The following is a 19,027-nucleotide window of genomic DNA, read 5'->3' on the forward strand; positions in this document are numbered from 1 at the left end:
TAACAATAGAGGTATCCTTTGTTAACCCTCTCAGAGCTGAATTTTCTTCCCTGGAAAGATTGTCAAAATTGGCATTCTCCCTAGAGTCTCCCTGTTTAACCTCACTGTCAATAATTCTAGGCAAAGTTTTCAAACTAGCTTTGGATGACAAGGGGTCAAAAATACTGTTTTTATTGAAGGGTGTAACAAGTTTTTTTTGCTCTCGGTCTGAGCTATATTATATATATATATATATATATATATATGAATATGAATGAAATGGTAGTAATTGCATTTGACATACAGATAAAGAGGCAATACTGACAAAATTTAGACATTGTATAGTGCCTGTTTGTTTGTTACTGAAGATAAACAAATACAGTAGCATGTGGATTTTAAATGGTAAAGCAGTCAGTATTTCTTTTGTAATTATTTTATATAGGCATCACTTCATTTCTAAGGCTGCTGTGAGTGTCCTTTTTTGGATTTGGTGACCCTGTCCAGTTAAGCCCACATATGGCAAAGAGAATGGTTAGCTTTCATTTCTGTAGCAGCAGTGAATAGGCTACTCCATTTGTCAGAGTTCATCTGCAGACACGTCTCATAACTACTTAATAATGCTCAGTGCTTAATACAAAACATATTTTATTAGTACCACTACTCACACACTTGACATCAAATTGGAGAGGTCTTGTCACAGAGAGATTCAATGCTTGCTAATATATCTTATGTCAAGCTGTCTAAGGACCTGCAGATAGAAATGTCTGTTTACTTTCATACCTCTCTCTCCCTCCTCTCTCTCCCTCCCCCTTTCTCTCCTTCCCTCTTTCTCCCCCCCCCCCTCCTCTTTCTCTATCTCGGCATTGAATAGTTATCTGGTCTACAGATGTGCAGGCTCGGATTGGTTCAGATTTTCCCACGAAATTTGAAAAATGTAATCTTTCATGGACAAAGATCATCTGTCATGGACTTTTGTCCATGAAAGATCATGTTTATCCATGAAAGATGACTTTGCCTCTTTCTGAGCCCCGAAATTTGGCGGGAAAATCCAAACCAATCCGAGCCTGCACATCTCTAAATCTGGACAGATAGGCACTATTATTGTAACGGTCCAGACCCCAGTGTGTTACACGATGGCTGATGGCACTGGACATCACCATATTAAAACATTATAAGAAAGAATGTTTTCATTGGCAGAACCTATGATGTTAATAGGTGTCAGCGGTGGAAGATGGAGGTCAGTCCACACAGTAAATAACTTAACCAGACTTGTAGGTTTATTAACTGACAGAAAACAGGATGGCAATTACGCAGGATAACACAGAGTTTATGTAAATATGCAGTAGGTACCCAATGAAGGTATAACAGATCCATCCAGAAACATATGGGGTTAATGCAGTTGGGGTGCAATGTAGTGTAGCTAGTGGTGGTAGTGGCCAATATAATATGTTCAGTGGTGGTGACACAGCGGTGTTGGCAGTATCTTTACCACAATATGAAGTCTCCACACAGGAGACTCTCAGGGGCAGATCCTCTAATATGGAGGACTGATTAGAGAAGCCACACATGCACAGCAGCGCACTTTGTCTGGCTGGGCTGGTGATCATTCTATGACGTGAGTTTAGTAGTGCCAAAAATATAAACAGGAGGAAGGCAGTGTGGAACGTTTCCCTTCCATCACCCCCCCCTTGCTCAAGGCTGTCTCTGGTTACACAACAATATAAACATTCCACATTTTGGATGTCTCACCTATAACAAAAAACACAGGGTGATATACAAAACAAAACATAGCATAACACATCAACATTTCAAATGCATTCCAGTCCACATTTTTGTAGAGAGGCATTTAGTGTTTGACATCAGCGCTTTGGTCAACATACAGTATCAACGAAATTATCCTCACTTGCCACATAATTAACACTAATGAATTCACCAAATTTATTGCATCTATGTTGTCACATGCAATGCTGATGGTGTCATTTGGACTAAGAAGGCTTAACTCACACAAAGGGCTTTATTTACAAAGGGCCACTAATACAGTGGGCATTGCAAGAGGGGCACTACTACTGGGGGCATTAAGGTGCATATGGAATGGAAAGGAATTGCTACATTTAGGGGCGTAACTAGGCAATTTGGAGCCCAGGGCAAAATTAAAAATGCCCCCCTCCCCCTATCTGCGCGTGCCAAAAAGTGGGCATAGCCACATGCCACAAGGAGCGTGGCCACTTAAAAATGGGGGTTTCAACATGACCCCCCCATTTGTAAGTGGCCATGCCCCTTGTGGCATGTGTAGATAGAGGAGGGGGGCATTTTTCATTTTGCCCTGGGCTCCAAATATTCTAGTTACACCACTGAATGTAGCGATTACTGTTACCGTGTTTCCCCGATAATAAGACACTGTCTTATTTTTTTTTTGGTCAAAAAAACTCCATAGGGCTTATTTTCGGGGTAGGGCTTATTTTAATTAACATTGACAGCATCATGCCCTCAGTCCTGCTTTTATCCCCCTCATGCCCTCAGTCCTGCTTTTATCCCCATCATGGCCTCAGTCCTGCTTTACAATTCTTTACTTACCATTATTTTATATTTAATTTTTTTTGTTAGGGCTTATTTTCGGGGTAGGGCTTATTTTGGACCGTTTTTCAAAAGTAAGGGTAGGGCTTATTTTCGGGGTAGGTCTTATTACCGGGGAAACTCGGTAATTGATTCCTTCTTCATAGGTCCACACATCTGTGTGCACTAATTCCAATGGTGCTTTTGCTTTGGATGCTGACTTTGGAAAGGTACAATGTGTTTGCTAACCCTTTCTGCAACTTTCACATTCTGGTCTTTCTGGGTTTTTCATGGACATCCCAGACATTATGCCACATAGAAGTTTCTGTACGTTGTTGTACCCTAGGTGACCCAGTCTACTATGCCACAGCTTAATGGACTGGTTGGGATCTGAAGTTGTCATCACACAGCACTCCTCAATGTCTAGTATATACAGTTGTTGTCAATGGGTTGCTGTTGCAATTTTAGTTCTTATTTTATTATTCAAAACACATTGTCTCTCTGCAAATTGGACCTTGCATCCCTTCTTTTCCAGTACACTGATGGCACAAATAGTACATCTTCAATGTCTATTACAATTGTTTTGCTCCTTTATCCTGAAATGCACAGACTGTGGGTCTCTATCTCCTATTCCCCTGACATTTACAGGATCACATGACTTTAATGACTTGAAACAGCTCTCATAGCAGCTAAAGTGCCTCATGGCTCCTGAATCGATGTACCAGTAATCTTTGCGATGACTTTCGGCTACATTTAATACTGACTATTTCCTTTTGTCAAGCCTTCATGATGAAGTACCCCCCAGTTTACTTTCTCTGCATTCTGAGGCCTTATGTGCTATCTTGTAACACTTGAAACACTTGTCATTAACTTTTTGGGTTACAGTATGCACCCATTGATAATAAGGCAGAATTCTCAACATTAGTCTCAACAGAAATGCTCTCTTGAAACTGCAGCAACTTGGTCCATACAATCTTCATTATACTTTATTATATATCTAAATTATACTTTTGTGTAAGATTTTGCAGCATTGCCATTGCAACCTCCTTGTCATCTACAGTACTTGGGCAACTACAATTGCTGAGAGATAGACAGCAGCTTTCCTATATATTCATTCCTGTTCTTGCACGCACTTAGCTTAGTGTCATACAAAGTGTGCCTCAGGTTGTTTCTGCTCATTTAGGATCTAGTCATCATTACATAATTATCAATGGTGATAATTATGTTTTGAACTCGCTGTGAGTTCAAAGAACTCAGAGGCATTCATTATGCCTCATTAACTAAATTATTATTTCCGAAAAACTGCTCTTTCTGCGGAGTCAGTTTTTCGAAATTGTGATACTTTCACTTTAATCCTTACTGTCTCCGCTCCAAGCTGGCTGCCTCTGTCCCGTGTCTCCCCTCTCACAGCCCACAGCCTCTGCCTTTCTCCTCTCCACCGGTGTCTCTTCTCCCTGAGATCCCCTGCCCGCAGCCTGTCCCCAGCTTCTCCCCTCTCACAGCCAGCAATTGCTCCCCACATCTCTCTTTTCACTGCCCGGACCTCCTCCCTGTGTCTCCCCTCTCCCCCAATGTCTGTTGTGCCTGCTGGTATCAGTAGTCAGTGCCCCACCCTGTGTCTCCCCCTCACTGCCCAACCTCATCCTCCCCATGTCTCCCCTCTCCCCCGGTGCCCTCTCTGCCTGCTGGTATTAGTGGTCAGTGTGTTCACCCCTCTTGGCTCCCCTCTCACTGCCCCTACCTCCTCCTCCAAGTGTCTCCCCTCTCCCCCGGTGTCCGCTCTGCCTGCTGGTATTAGCGGTAAGCATGCCCCCTACCTCCGCAGCTTCTGATGAGAGCCACCAGTACTGGAATACAACTCAGGGAACAGTGACAGGGAGCCGCCGGAGACAGGTAAGATAGCTTGCGGGTAGTGTGGAGGGGAGGAGGGATGGAGATGCATCACACAGCCACCAAAGGCAGTGGGAATAGATCAGGGAGGAATCTGCACTTGTGAATGCCTTCGGGGCCTGTACACCATCTCCGGGTGGTGTACAGTTTCACAGTCAATTTCCAAAAAAAAATGCTTTTTTGGAACTTGATGAATGGTAGAATTTCTAGAGTATGGGGACTGTGGAAATTGTCGGATGAGAATTGTAACCAGGAGATAACAGTGATATCGCCTGCATTACATGAATAATGAATGGGTCAGACACTTAATTTATACAAAAGTAAGTGAAAATTAAAATTTTCACCTGCTTTTGTAGAAATTAAGTGATGATGAATATACCCCTAAGCCTTTGTCTTCATGAGATATCTGCAAAGCCACCCACATTTCATGTTCTGTCACCTTCCCATGATGACTAAACCTATGGTCCCCATGACTTTATCTACATTATATGGGTTGGGGTACTCCCCAAGGTCATTCGTAACCTTCCAGCAAACTTCCATGAAGCGTAGTTTTCTGCTACTCACAGCTTCTTTTTCTTCCTCTGTGCAGCTGCTTTCTTTGTGTCATTATTCTTTACATGCTGGTGCCTGGATCCATGACCTAATAATAGTACCTACTGTATGATGTTAATAGGTGTCAGCTGTGTGCGATGGAGGTCAGTCCTAACGGTAGATAAATTAACCAGGCTTGTAGGTTTTTTAACCAGCAGAAAATAAAATGCAGGGAAACACAGGGTTAATACAGGTATGCAGTATGTACACAATGCACGTCAGACAGATCCAGCCAGGAACATATGGGGTTGTGTACGGTGTAGTGTATATATAGCCAGTGGTGGCAGTGGCCAATATATTATGCTCAGTAGTGGTGACACAGCGATATTAGCAGGCTCTTTACCACAATATACAGACTCCAAGACACTCAGGTACATGTCCTCTGCAGGCTCTGCTATGGAGAGCAGAGGAGAGAAGCTGTGCATGCACAGTAGCACATTTTGTCTGATCGGGACGAAGGTCAGGTTGTGACGCGACTCTGGCAGTGCCGGAATGTAAACATAAGGGAGACAGTGTGGTGCATTTCCCTTCCAACATAATTCTCAATTTGATCTAGTGTAAAATTAAACTCTTGCATACACACATCTTCAATGGCAAATGACTGTGCATGGAAATACTGACTTCTGGCTTGATGAACATACCAGCAATCAAGTGGTAATTAGTTTAGAAATGTGCAGCAAACCCCAAAATAGAGCATATGATTGTAAATAAAAAAAGGTTTTATGCAAAAACAAATTATATCTCACTGCGCCAGTGCATGCTAAAATGACTTTAATCTTGCAGAAAATAATGGCTACTTGTAATCCATTTTATGACAATAGCAACCCAAAGCATTATGGCTGTAAGATTACATTAAACTAAGCCATCACGCTAATACTTCTATGAGAGCTTTCAGTGCTAGGAAGACTCATTTTAATTTGAAAAATGGAAAGTCACATCTAATCAGTGGGACTGAGATGTACAGTGTGCTCAATCTGCCTGATTTCTTCTGTAGCATCCGCCCTTTACAACCCATGTCTTCAACAATATTTTTTCTTTAACTCTAGCAGACAGTACTGAGCCCATTTTGTTTTCCGATATTGGACAGTCAATTAATTATTTACCTTTTTAAAGTCATTATGATGTGTATAAATTGCTTATGTGGTGCGGTACAGTTTTATATGCCAAGCTGGAAAAAGTGTCCACAAATAGATTGAAATCAATAATAAAAAACTGCTATAAGTCATACTGTACACTTATGCATACTGTATACCACCGGTCACGGAGAATCTTTACAATAGGGCCATTTTTAATCTGTGGGGTATTCAATTGTGGAGTTGGCTCAAAAAAGTACTGCAGTGACAGGGTGGTTTGATAGGGGAGAGTGCCCATGTGCAGATTCCGTGCGGTCTCCCTCATCTCTGTGGTGCACTGTGCCATAGTCTACTATGCATGTGCAGGAACATGGCACCTACGCCATGTTACCGGTGACTTCTCTACTGCACCACCGAGCCATTATCACAGTGATTTATATTGCTGCTGGAGCAGTGATGTGGACTCTGTAGAGGTGAGTATAATTATATGGATGTGCGGTTGGGCCCCCCAGGGGTTTGTGTGCACCGCACACTCTGCACCCATTATAGAAACTCCAATGTGTAGTGAAGAGGATATTGTTAATGGTGGAACCAATCAGAAGCCACAATCAACAGACTATGGTGCAGCACTACCTTCTCAATGTATTCTAGACAGCTAAAGTCCCTTTGTATACCCTTAGGGCATGGAGCTGTTTAAAATGGGCATGGGAATGAGGGGCAAATGCAGTATTTCTAGAGGGGGTTTTCCAAATGTTTGATTTTAGAGCAAGTGTGGCCAGCCCATGAAGAGGGCATAATTAGCACTTAACCAGCTATAATATACATCATGCGAAGTATAGTGTATGTAATAATTGTGACATATACAGGACCAGCAATCACAGTATGCCATTATATGCAGAAGTAGTGCCATTCAGCCTAAGCTGAATGTTTTTAATTCAGATGTGGGCACCATTCCAGAGCATTTGAGCAAGTTTGGGAGCAGCAAAAGAACCTAGTACTGCCCTGGACATATATGTACACATTAGGGGTGTGCACCAGCCACTTTTCATGTTTTGTGTTTTGGTTTTGGATCTGGATCTTTCTTCGTATTTTGGATCTGGATTGGTTTTGCCAAAACCACTCTTCCGTGTTTTGGGTTCTGGGTTTTGTGTTTTGGATCTGTATTCTTTTGGAAAAAAGCATAAAAACAGCTAAACTCACAGAATTTGTGGGGTTTTCTGTTCCTATTGTGACACAGTTAGGTTAGGGAGTCCCTCTCCTGGGTAGAGGACTCCTTCCTTTCACACACAGCAGCTGGGAAACAGTACGCCAGACTGGATGCAAGTACAAGCTGGTCGGCGCCAGTCTTTATTGTGCAATGTCAGAAATAACACAAAGAAAACATAAACGTAAATCCTAGCCCTCTCGGGGCACTAACTTCACAGGTAGTTCCCTCACTACCAGAACCTGGCAGGGCCTAATGCCCTCACCAGCAACAAAAGCACAGCACAACACTTACAGTTAGGTTTTCAAGTGTCTCTGAGCAAACTCCCTGTCTGCTCTCCCAGGTGAGACAATCAGCCCTCAACACACTAGGCTTATATTGGCCACTCTCAGGTGGAAAACCCTAACAAGCCTGTTACCAGGCTAAGAGAACCAAAACCTGGAGTGGCCGTGGGTGGAGCCCTCCCTCTCCTCTCACCCACAACCCCCAGGTCCCAAACCGGCTTTTCAAAAAGCCGAAACTCAAGCCTGCTACACTGCAGACTTTCTCCTGGGGGTTTAAAACACATAAGACAGGAATCTGGGACAAATGTACCTGCCACAGACCACTTTACCAATGATCCTATCACACTATGCTATTATTAACCTCAATAACATTAATTTCCAGTCTATTCTGAACACCTCACAATATTGTTTTTAGGCCAAAAGGTTGCACCAAGGTAGCTAGATAACTATGCTAAGCGACACACGTGGGCGGCACAAACACGTGGCCCATCTAGGAGTGACACTGCAGTGGCAGACAGGATGGCAGTTTGAAAAACTAGGCCCCAAACAGTACATAATGCAAAGTATATATTGTATAAACAGGACATGCACACTTTAACAAACCAATCATTTCAGCGCCAGGGTCCGCCACACGACTGTGGCTGAAATGATTGGTTCGTTTTGGGCCCCCACAAAACAAGCTGGCAATTAACCTGTCCCTGCACAAACTGGCTCTACAGAGGCAAGATGTCGTCCTCATCCTCCTCATCCACCGATTCCTCACCCTCTTCAGTGTTTTGTACATCCTCATCCTCACAGAGTATTAATTCGTCCCCGCTGGAATCCACCACCACAGGTCCCTTTGTACTTTCTGGAGGCGGGTCTCCCTGGAAGAATTGATAATTCATTTTGATGAACATCATCTTCTCCACATTTTGTGGAAGCAACCTCCTACGCCTTTTGCTGACAAGGTTCCCGGCTGCACTAAACACTGTTTCGGAGTACACACTGGGGGGGGGCAACTTAGGTAAAATAGAGCCAGTTTGTACAGGGGCCTCCAAATTGCCTCTTTTTCCTGCCAGTACAGGTACGGACTGTCTGACATGCCTACTTGGATGCTGTCACCAATGTAATCCTCCACCATTCTGTCAATGGTGACAGTATCATATGCAGTGACAGTAGACATGTCAGAAATTGTTGCCAGGTCCTTCAGTCCGGACCAGATGTCCAAACTTGGTCCTGTCTGCCCTGCATCACCGCCAGCGGGTTGCTTAGGATACCTAAGTTGTGTCCTGGCAGCCCCAGTTGCGGGAGAAAATGAAGAAGGAGCAGTTTATGTGTCACGTTTCGCTTCAGCTGACAGTGTTCTCACCAGCAGGTCTTTGCACCTCTGCAGGCTTGTGTCAGCTGGAAAGAGAGACACCATGTAGGATTTAAACCTAGGATCGAGCACGGTGGCCAAAATGTAGTGGTCCGATTTCAACAGATTGACCACCCTCGAATCCTGGCAAAACTAATGAAGGGGTTCATCCACAAGTCCCACATACTGAGCGGAATTGCTCCATCTTAGCTCCTCCTTCACTTTCTCCAGCTGCTTCTGCAAAAGCCTGATGAGGGGAATGACCTGACTCAAGCTGGCAGTATCTGAACTGACTTTACGTGTGGCAAGTTCGAAGGTCTGGCGCATGAGTCAGGCGCATACCCCCTCCTTTGCCTATGTCATAGGTGGATGTATAGGCTTGAATGGCCTTTTGCTGCTCCTCCATCCTCTGAAGCATATAGAGGGTTGAGTTCCACCGTGTCACAATCTCTTGCTTCAGGTGATGGCAGGGCAGGTTCAAGAGTGTTTGCTGGCGCTCCAGTCTTCGGCACGCAATCGCTGAATGGCGAAAGTGGCCAGAAATTTTTCGGCCCACCCAAAGCGTCTCCTGCATGCCCCTGTCATTTTTCAGAAAATTCTGCACCACCAAACTTATTGTGTGAGCAAAACATGGGACGTGCTGGAATTTGCCCAGATGTAATGCCCGCACAATATTGGTGGCGTTGTCAGATATCACAATTCCCCAGGAGAGTCTCAGTGGGGTAAGCCACTGGATGATGATTTCCCTCAGTTTCTCTAAGAGGTTGCGGCGGTGTGCCTTTTACTGAAACCGGTGATACACAGCGTAGCCTGCCATGGAACGAGCTGGTGTTTCTGAGATGCTGCTACTGGTGTTGTTCTGTTGTTGCTGCATAAGGCGATACATCTACCCAGTGGGCTGTCACAGTCATATAGTACTTAGTCTGCCCTGTTCCACTTGTCCACATGTCCGTGGTTAAGTGGACATTGGGTACAACCGCATTTTTTAGGACACTGAGTACACTTTTTCTGACATCTCTGTACATTCCCGGTATCGCCTGCCTAGTGAAGTGGAATCTAGATGGGATTTGGTACTGGGGACACACTACCTCCATCAATTGTCTAAATCCCACTGCACTAATGGCGGATACCGGACGTACGTCTAACACCAACATGGCTGTCAAGGCCTCAGTTATCCGCTTTGCTTCAGGATGACTGCTGTCATACTTCATCCTCCTCGCTAAGGACTGTTGGAGGGTCAATTGCTTAGTAAAATAAGTAGTGGTGTTCCTATTTCCTCTCTGGGATGATGAACGACTTCCAGCAACAACAGCAGCAGCGGCAGCAGGAGGCGTAGCAATGCAGGATCCTCCCGAGGAATCCCGGATAAGAGAGTCAGTCATGCCAGTGACATGGCCTGCAGGACTACTTCCGATCCTGACTGAGGAGGAAATTGATGAGAAGGGAGTTGACAGTGTGGTTTGGAGGTGCTTGGATACAACAGGAAAAAGGGATTTAGGTGTCCCTGGACTGCTTACGGTCTTAGCTACAGTTTCTGAATTTGACAGTAACTTTTTATGAATGCGCTGCAGGTGATGTTTAAGGGAGGATGTTTCTAGGTGGTTAATGTCCCTACCCCTACTTATTCTGCCTTTACATATGGTAGATATGGCAAGACAGTTGTTGTCTGGATTTGGATAGAAATATTTCCAGACCAAAGAGGTGGAATGTTTTTTCTTCTGCCCAGGCATGACCGTGATGGGCTTTTTCATCCCATGGACATCAAGTGTATCCCCCGGTGCCTGATTTAAACAAACCATCAGAATCCTCCTTGTCAACTTCCTCCTCAGCCCCAGTTACAGCAATATCCTCATCCTGTTGTACTTCAACAGTGACATTTTCAATTTGAATATCAGCAAGTGGACTGGGGGTGCTCCTTCCAGCACTTGCAGAGGGCGTGCAAATGGTGGAAGGAGCCACCTCTTCCCATCCAGTGTTGGGAAGGTCAGGCATCACAACTGTCGCCACACTTGGACTCTCCATGGGGATTTGTGATATCTTCTTAGAATTAGAAAGCACAGTTCTTTGCTGTGCTTTTGCCAGCTTAACTCATTTGATTTTTGTAGTGGGAGGACGGCTTCCATTGTCACGTGAAGCTGAACCACTAGTCATGAACATAGGGGAGGACCTTAGCCGTTCCTTGCCACTGTCGTAAATGGCATATTGGCAAGTTTATGTTTCTCCTCAGACGATTTAAATTTATTTTTTAAGGTCATTTTCCTGAACTTTGCCATTTGGGATTTTATATGCCCTCTACTATGACATTGGGCATCGGCCTTGGCAGACAATGTTGATGGCATTTCATTGTCTATGTCGTGACTAGTGGCAGCAGCTTCAGCACTAGGAGGAAGTGGTTCTTGATCTTTCCCTATTTTATTTTTATCAGACAACTTTTTGTCCTCCATTTATGTAATATTGATGCACGTGCGGCTAAGGGGCACACAAACACAGAAAAAGATTTTTTTATTTTTCTTTCAGGCACTTTGGGGGTTACACCACCCTTCAACAGATGAGCCAGCCGGCCCTTTACTTATGACACAGGCGCACGCTTGGCGCTACTTTGTAGATGCACATGCGGCTACAGCGCACACAAGTCAAAAACACAGAAAAATATATATTTTTTTTTTTCAGGCACTTTGGGGTTACACCACCCTTCAACAGACGAGCCAGCTGGCCCTTTACTTATGACACAGGTGCACGCTTGGTGCTGCTACTTTATTGATGCAGGTGCGGCTACAGCGCACACAAACAGAAAAATATTTTTTTCTTGCACATGGGGGAGCAGCCCCGATGGACAGAGCACCCCCTGGACAACACTACAGCACCCCTTTAGGACTACAGCCTTTATGGGACACTGCAAGCCCAGCCAGCCCCTATGGACTTTGGTGTGGACACAGCCCCTATGGACAACTGACTGCACAACACAGCCCAGCCACCCCATGTGGACTTTGGAGTGGACACAGGCCCTATGGACGACAATAGCAGCACAACTCCCACCCTCCTGTTTCACTGTCCACAGCCGGAGTGAAAAATGGCGCAGACGCGGGGACCTTTTATTGAATCCAAAACCTGCAAGAATCCGACAGCGGAATGATGACGTTTTGCCTCGATTTCAGATCTGAGTCAGGCGGGAAAACTCGAACCTGACTCGGATCCGGCTCGGATGGGGCGGGTCTTGGGGGGGGTTCAGATTTCAGAAATCCGAACCCGCTCATCCCTAGTACACATTGGTGTGCTTATGCACTGGATAGTGTATTATTATATTGCATCAATAACTGACCCAATAGATGGTATATATCACTCCTAATAGTGCATGTTTTCCAGATCTCCTTGTTGGTGCACAAGTGTATTCATTACTGGCTTACTACACATTTTAAAAGATCAACAGGTGGTGATAATTATTTCATTTGTTACACTGAGGGGATCTTAAAAACATGTAGCTTTAGTATTATATGCTATTTCTATTGTGGTCATCCTGGTTTGGGCTGGGGAAGGGGGTTTCCAGGCAACTGGACCCCCCCACTCCCTGCGTATGCCTATGGGAAAGTATGTGGCACAGACTCTTTAACCTGGGAGGACAAATAAACAGAGAATTTTGTGCCATTTACAGTGTATTGTGGCAAGCAACTACAGTATGGGCCAACTATGGACAAAAAACATGATTTGTTTAATGTAGGCAGGGCCATAACTAGGGTGGTGTGACCGGTGCATCGGCACAGAGCGCATATGTTCTGTGGGCAGAACTTGGCGCATCCACCTGTGGTCATCTTTGTGTGGATGTGCATCTTAAGACTGAGCTTCTTGTTGTTCGACCCTTGAGGATCGTTATTCCTCCCTATCTCACTGTTTCTGGTACTAACACTATCATCTATCCTGTCCTCCAAGTTCCCTGCCTGGGTGTCATCCTTGAGTCCTCACTCTACCAGCCTTCATTATTTAAACATGCCCTAAAAACACACCTGACCTCACCAGATCTCATCACATGGTCAAAGCATTTGGGAAAATGAGCTAACATGCCGCCATAATGCAGCCAGTATTAACAGACAGTGTACAGACAGCCAACACCTAATGAACAACAAAACTAATATAAAAAAAACTTTATAGCACTAATTATATGCCACAAATCCATCACACTGCAAAATGAATATAATATAAATAATATTAATATAATATATTAATATCAAAGGAGAAGCATTTAACAATGTATATATGTAGAAATAATAATAGTCTATGGGCCTAATTCAGAGCCAGTCGCTCTGACAGAGCGCTCGCTCTGAATCAGGGCTGGTCTTTTTTTTTTTAGAACGGCCTCCTGGCCGCTCGCATAGCTGTGGGTGACCACCCACAGCTATAGCGAGCGGCCATGATGATGGTCGCGATGGTCAAGACCATCGCGACCATCAGGCTTGCGACGAGACCCTTGTGGTAGGGTCTCGTTGACGCAAGCCCCAGAGAGATTTCGGCTCTAACAGAGCCGAAATCTCTCCACTGACATCACTTGTGATGTCAGTGGAGCCAGCCCCAAACGGTAGGTGTTCTCATGGGAACGCCTCCGTCTGGGCAGCCAACCCCCCCGCCCGCCCACCAAAGGAAACGTGCTGTCACTCAACATTGACAGCACGTCTCCTTTGGTGCGAGACCCGGAGCGACGGAGTGCCCGTCGCTATCGGAGTCTCGCGCATGCACACGATGGAGCCAGCTCCATCGTGCGCATACGCTCTGGGCCACCATCGACCTGGTTGTGAGCACTTAGCACTTGCGACCGGGTCTGAATCAGGCCCTAAGCTCTCGTTTTCTTGAACAAAATTATCATTCCATTTGAATTTATAATATAAAAATTTAATGTGATTACAATATAAAAGTATGCACAATACTGGCTAGCGTAGATGTAGGTTCCCCTTTACCCTCACCAAGATCCAGCCAATAGCATAGCTATAATAGGTGCAGGGAGTGTAGCTGTTATGGTGCCTGGACCAACTCTGGAGCCCGGCCATCCCCCTGCATCCAGTTGCACTGTCAGCGGACGGGCGCTCACCTCCTCTCCCCGCTCTGAGTGGGGCTCTTGGAAATTTTGCTATGGGGCCTCCATCAGTCTAGCTATGCCCATGGCTCCAAGTTTTGTAAATCTACAAGCACAGCAAACCAGGCATGCTGGGGCTTGTAGCTCCACAACTGTTGGGCAATAGAGTGCACACTGCAATGCTGATCATCTTCTGACAACACTAAATTTCTCCCCATCATGTTATCTTGAAGAAAATTCTCGTATGTGCATCTCTCCCTCTCTCAGTGCTGGGGCCGCTTGATGGGACACTCTATGGAGGTCTTACTAACTCAAATTGCACTCAAATGCATTGTCTGCTCACTCTGCGTTACTACCCACTCACTCATTCAGAGGAGCATGTGCAGAGCTGTGATCAGAGAAGAAAGAGTGCTTCAGCACATAGGGCCTGATTCAGACCCACTCGCGAGCGGCTGTCCGCTCGCAAGTGGGTCGATGTTCTGGACTGAGCATGCGCACGACGGAGGGAGCTCCGTCGTGCGCATGCGCCAGACGCGACGAGCGAAGGAAAGTCCTTCGCTCATTGTGTCTGATCAAAGGGGGCGTGCTGTCAATGTTGATTGACAGCACGCCCCCTTTGGTAGGCGTGCCGGGGGCGTGCCTCCCTGACGGGGGCGTTCCCACGGGAACGCCTCCCGTCAAAAGCCGGCCCACTGACATCACTAGTGATGTCAGTGGGAGTGATTTTGGCTCTGATAGAGCCAAAATAACTCCGGAGCTTGCGGTTGAAAACCTCAACCGCAGGCTCCGGCTCTCAATTTCGATGGTCGCGATGGTCTCGACCATCGCGGCCATCAAAATGCACGCTCGTATAGCCTGTGGGTGGTGACCCACAGCTATACGAGCGTCCAGGAGGACGCTCCATAATTATGGAGGCCGGCCCTCATTCAGAGCGTGCGCTCTGCTCAGAGCGTACGGCTCTGAATGAGGGCCATAATCATTTCAAAAGAGCATTATGTGCTGCATTGTAAAGTACAACAACTGGTCCAGTTTAGTCATTTATAGCTGTTACCTGGACTGATGCTACTTTTATTTAAAGACCTAGGGCATAAGCCTATAGTAAATTTCTGGAGACACTAACCAGTGAAATGTGTCAAGACTTTGAGGACATTTCATCGCTATTACACAAATTAGCTGATTTGTGATACACAGTGAGCCGCAGTGAGCAACATATATTTATACTGCTTACACTGCCACCTCTGCTTTTCTCATACAAGATGACTCCTCTATCCACTTAACATTGGGGGCAGATGTATCAAACCTTGGAGAAAGTTAAAGTGAATGGAGATACAGTACCAACCAAACAACTGTCATTTTTCAAACACAGGGCTTGATTCAGAGCCGCACGCTATTTGCGCTCGCTCGGTCAGAAAAAGGGGCTGGCTATTTAAATTGAGCGCTCGCTCTTTGCGGTCTGTTGACGCCTCTATGTCTGAGCGAGCGAACGAAACATGCGCTCGCTATTTTGTAAAGACGCCCCCTGGCCGCTCGCATCCTACGTCATCTCCGCTATTTATTTAATTAATCGAGTACATCGAAAGGCATCTGAACTGCTCGCAGTGCTTGTGGTAGGTTTATCCTACCGCAATCATGCAAACAGTTCAGGCTAAGAAACAACCAAGTGACGTGGTCGATGACGCTGCTTTGTTAATTATGCACACCCTTAAAACGCCCGTTTTGACCATTTGGCACGCCTGCGTTCGGATCTCCACTCCCCGTTTTCAAGCACCTTCCCCTGTTACCACCCACAAACGCCTCATCCTGTCACTCAAATTAGCAGGCACTCGCTATTTTGCGAGCGCTCGATTTCTGATCGCACTGACTGGTTGGCGCATGCGCATTACGACCCATATGCATGCGCAGTTGTGCGAACATCGCTCGGAGCGAACAAGCGGCCGCTTACGAGCGGCTCTGAATCAGGCCCACAGCCTGTAAAGTGAAAGTTATAAGCTGATTGGTTGGTACTTTATCTCTCCACTTTCTCTCTCTCCAAGGTTTGATACATTTCCCCCTGGAGCAGACACACAACCTTGCCCTGCTCCATGAGCCTGATTCAGAGGTGAACGCTAACTGCACACAATGCCGATATTCATGCAGATGGCCGATGTTGGAAGTACTGTGTATGTGACCAGATAGTTACTGCTGGGAGTCGCAGAATGAATTTGCAGGCATGTTGCGGGCGTGCCACTGACAGTGATCATGTTCAGATGGAGGAAATTGCACCTGACATAGGGCTGGTGCAAGCTCTGATGGTGCAGCGATGGTATGCTTAAAGATGTAGCAATACGAATTAGTGCCGCTGCCTGTGGGCGCCTCAGTAGGAAGATCATCAGTTGCGGCATTAGCATAAAGATGCAGCCATGTCTGCGTGTACGTCACAATCAGGCCCTGAGACTATACATTTTTGGATCATCTTGGTGGAGCGGATATTATTGTGGACATAATCCTATACTGGCTGATATACTGACGGTAAAGCACCTGCTTCTATCGTTTACATCTAACTGGTGAGACTCTCAGTACCGGGACAGTACTTCTGTACTTATTTATACGCTGTTATCCTCCTTGCCAATAACCTTCTATAGGCTCAGACCACATGGCCAGCAAAGCAGCAAGTCCATCACGTCTTGAAGCAAGCTCTGGTGAGCAAGTTTGCTGTCATAGATTCCGTCCCTACAGAGGGTTTTGCCAATATTCAGGGCTGTCAGCCAACCAGCCTGGGAGAAGAAGGAGCCTCCTTCAATGAGGTAAGTCATGAGACTTGTAGGCTTGCAGCAGCAGCCAGCATATCATACATATGTGGGGAGTGAGGACTGACTGGCTAGGGCTGGAGAGGGAGAGTGTAGAGGTAAGAGAGTAGGATAGAATGAGCTTGGACATCTGTATAAATTATATAACACAGCCAGTGTTTAGTATATTATTTTTTTTTTGCTAGTTTATGCAGCATTCCTCAATACCCAGGGTTGTGATAATGAGTTTTAATTATCAAAGTGAAATTATGACATTTTTTTATTAGATAAACACCATTACTTCCTTTTGTGTCAATGAATTTAGCTTTTTGTGCTTTTGGACTTCAACAGACTTTTTGTGCTTTTGGACTTCAACAGACTTTTTGTGCTTTTGGACTTCAACAGACTGCGGAGATATCAGCCTGACAGACAATATTATAAAAAGGGTCAACCCTCAGATAGGAAAATAGTCATCCCTTGGACGTCTGTTCATTACCTTGTCTTAATAAAACAATGCTTCATCTAAAGAGCAGAATAGCAAAGGCACAGGGACTATTCTATGTGCCCTCTCTCTAATCAGATGCTCACTGTGTCAACTGTCAGCCCTGTGTAGTGATAACCTGAATGTTCCTGTCCTAAAAGTGTCTGTACTTATCAGTATATGAGCAGGAAACTGATAGCTCTAAATCCAAGTAATTCCTCCTTTCTTGTTGAAAATCTTTGCAAAAATTTTAAAATGTTTTCATTATTGAACTTGTAAAAAAAAATAAAAACAAATGTATTCAAAAGGAGGTACAGTGCGGGACCATTGCAAATATATTACAGCTCTATTGCTAATGAGCATATAATTAATCACCTGAAGGAGTTTCGTCACTGTAGTCTGCAACACATAGGGTCGTATTCAATTAGAAGCGAAAAGCCGAGATCCGTGAAAAAGTATCGCCGATTGCGACTTTTCGTCAGACGGAAGCTTATCTCCGTAATCAATTCCATCCGCTTTTCGAGTACGCGGAAAGTCAATGCAATGTAATAGGTGAAAAAGATTTGCCTATGAAAATCAGGAGAAAAAAAGTGCAACATTTTTATTTTGGGGTGCAAAGGTGGGGAAACTACTCAGCACCCTTGGCACAGCCCCCCAAAAGATAACTGCATAAAAAAACTAAAAAAAAAAGGAACACCCCAAAAAAGTACTTTGAATTTTGGGGCAAAAAAGCCCAAAGTGGGGGGACAAGTTCGCAAACTAGCGAAATAAGGTTCCGGGGGTCAATTGTTTTTGGGATTGCAGGTGATTTAGGATGGTTGAAATTCGCAATTATTAAAGCTGTACTTTTAGACATCAAAATATGCTTGCATCCATTTTCAGGTACCCCCAATTTGACAGGACTACTTATTTTCTCTATAAAATACTGCTTTATGCTATTCTTCACCACTTGTGCAAATACGCTAATTAGTGGCAATTGTGCAAATTTAAGTACCCCTAAACAGTTGTATTACGGCTAATCGCTCACTATTACATTGATCCCCAATGTTTCTGCATCTTTTGGGGGGTTCAGGCTGATTTCCCCGATTCTGACACCACTTCTCGCCTGTTCTGACTTCGCGTGTCTCCATTTTCGCGTCTATTGGAATTGAATATGGCGAATTGCGGGTACACGCACGATAAGTTTCCGCGGCTAAAATACGCGATGTAGGCGAAAAGTCCGCCATGCGAAACTTTATCGCGTACGCAAAACTAATTGAATATGGGCTATAGTTGGTGAGTGAGGGGAAGAAAGTAGCTCCCATTAAGGATAAAACTTAAATGAACAGGAAATTGTGTGTAACTAGCAGAGATGGGTGAAGTCTCACAATTTTTTAATCACAATGGATTATGCTGGCCCTACTGTATATACATATATGTTAATAAAAAGTGTGGAAAAGCACTTTACTTATTATATGGATTAATGATTTTACTTTAGTGGTGGAGCAGGGCTCACTGCTGTCCTGTGCTGGCCCTGTCCCTGAACACGTGACACCATGAGGGGCGGGGCCAGGGGAGTAGCGACGGTGGCTCCAGTGGAGCATGAGCTCCGGGCGCCAAAATGGACAGAGGGCGCAATCCAGGGTTCTGGAATTTATGGGGCACTGCACAGTATGACAGCCACCTGTTAGTTTTATCTCGGTTTGTTTGCTCTATATCGTAAATAAATTACGGATCTGAGATCCATTTGTACATTTCATGCTCCCTCAAGCTGCCCAGATTGCCTCCCCTACGGCCCTCCCTCCTCTGTGATCATCTTCTGTCACCTCC

The 19,027-nt window shown here is 45.1% G+C and overlaps 1 protein-coding gene across 2 annotated transcripts in view; it reads right to left on the minus strand.

The window, feature by feature from the left end:
- DOC2B (double C2 domain beta) overlaps positions 1-19,027 on the minus strand; it is an 847,907-nt gene that overhangs the window by 250,681 nt on the left and 578,199 nt on the right. The gene's annotated exons all lie outside the window — the stretch shown is intronic.

Source organism: Taudactylus pleione, unplaced genomic scaffold (genome assembly GCF_031769625.1).
Source record: "Taudactylus pleione unplaced genomic scaffold, aTauple2 ptg000487l, whole genome shotgun sequence".
Lineage (NCBI taxonomy): Eukaryota > Metazoa > Chordata > Amphibia > Anura > Myobatrachidae > Taudactylus > Taudactylus pleione.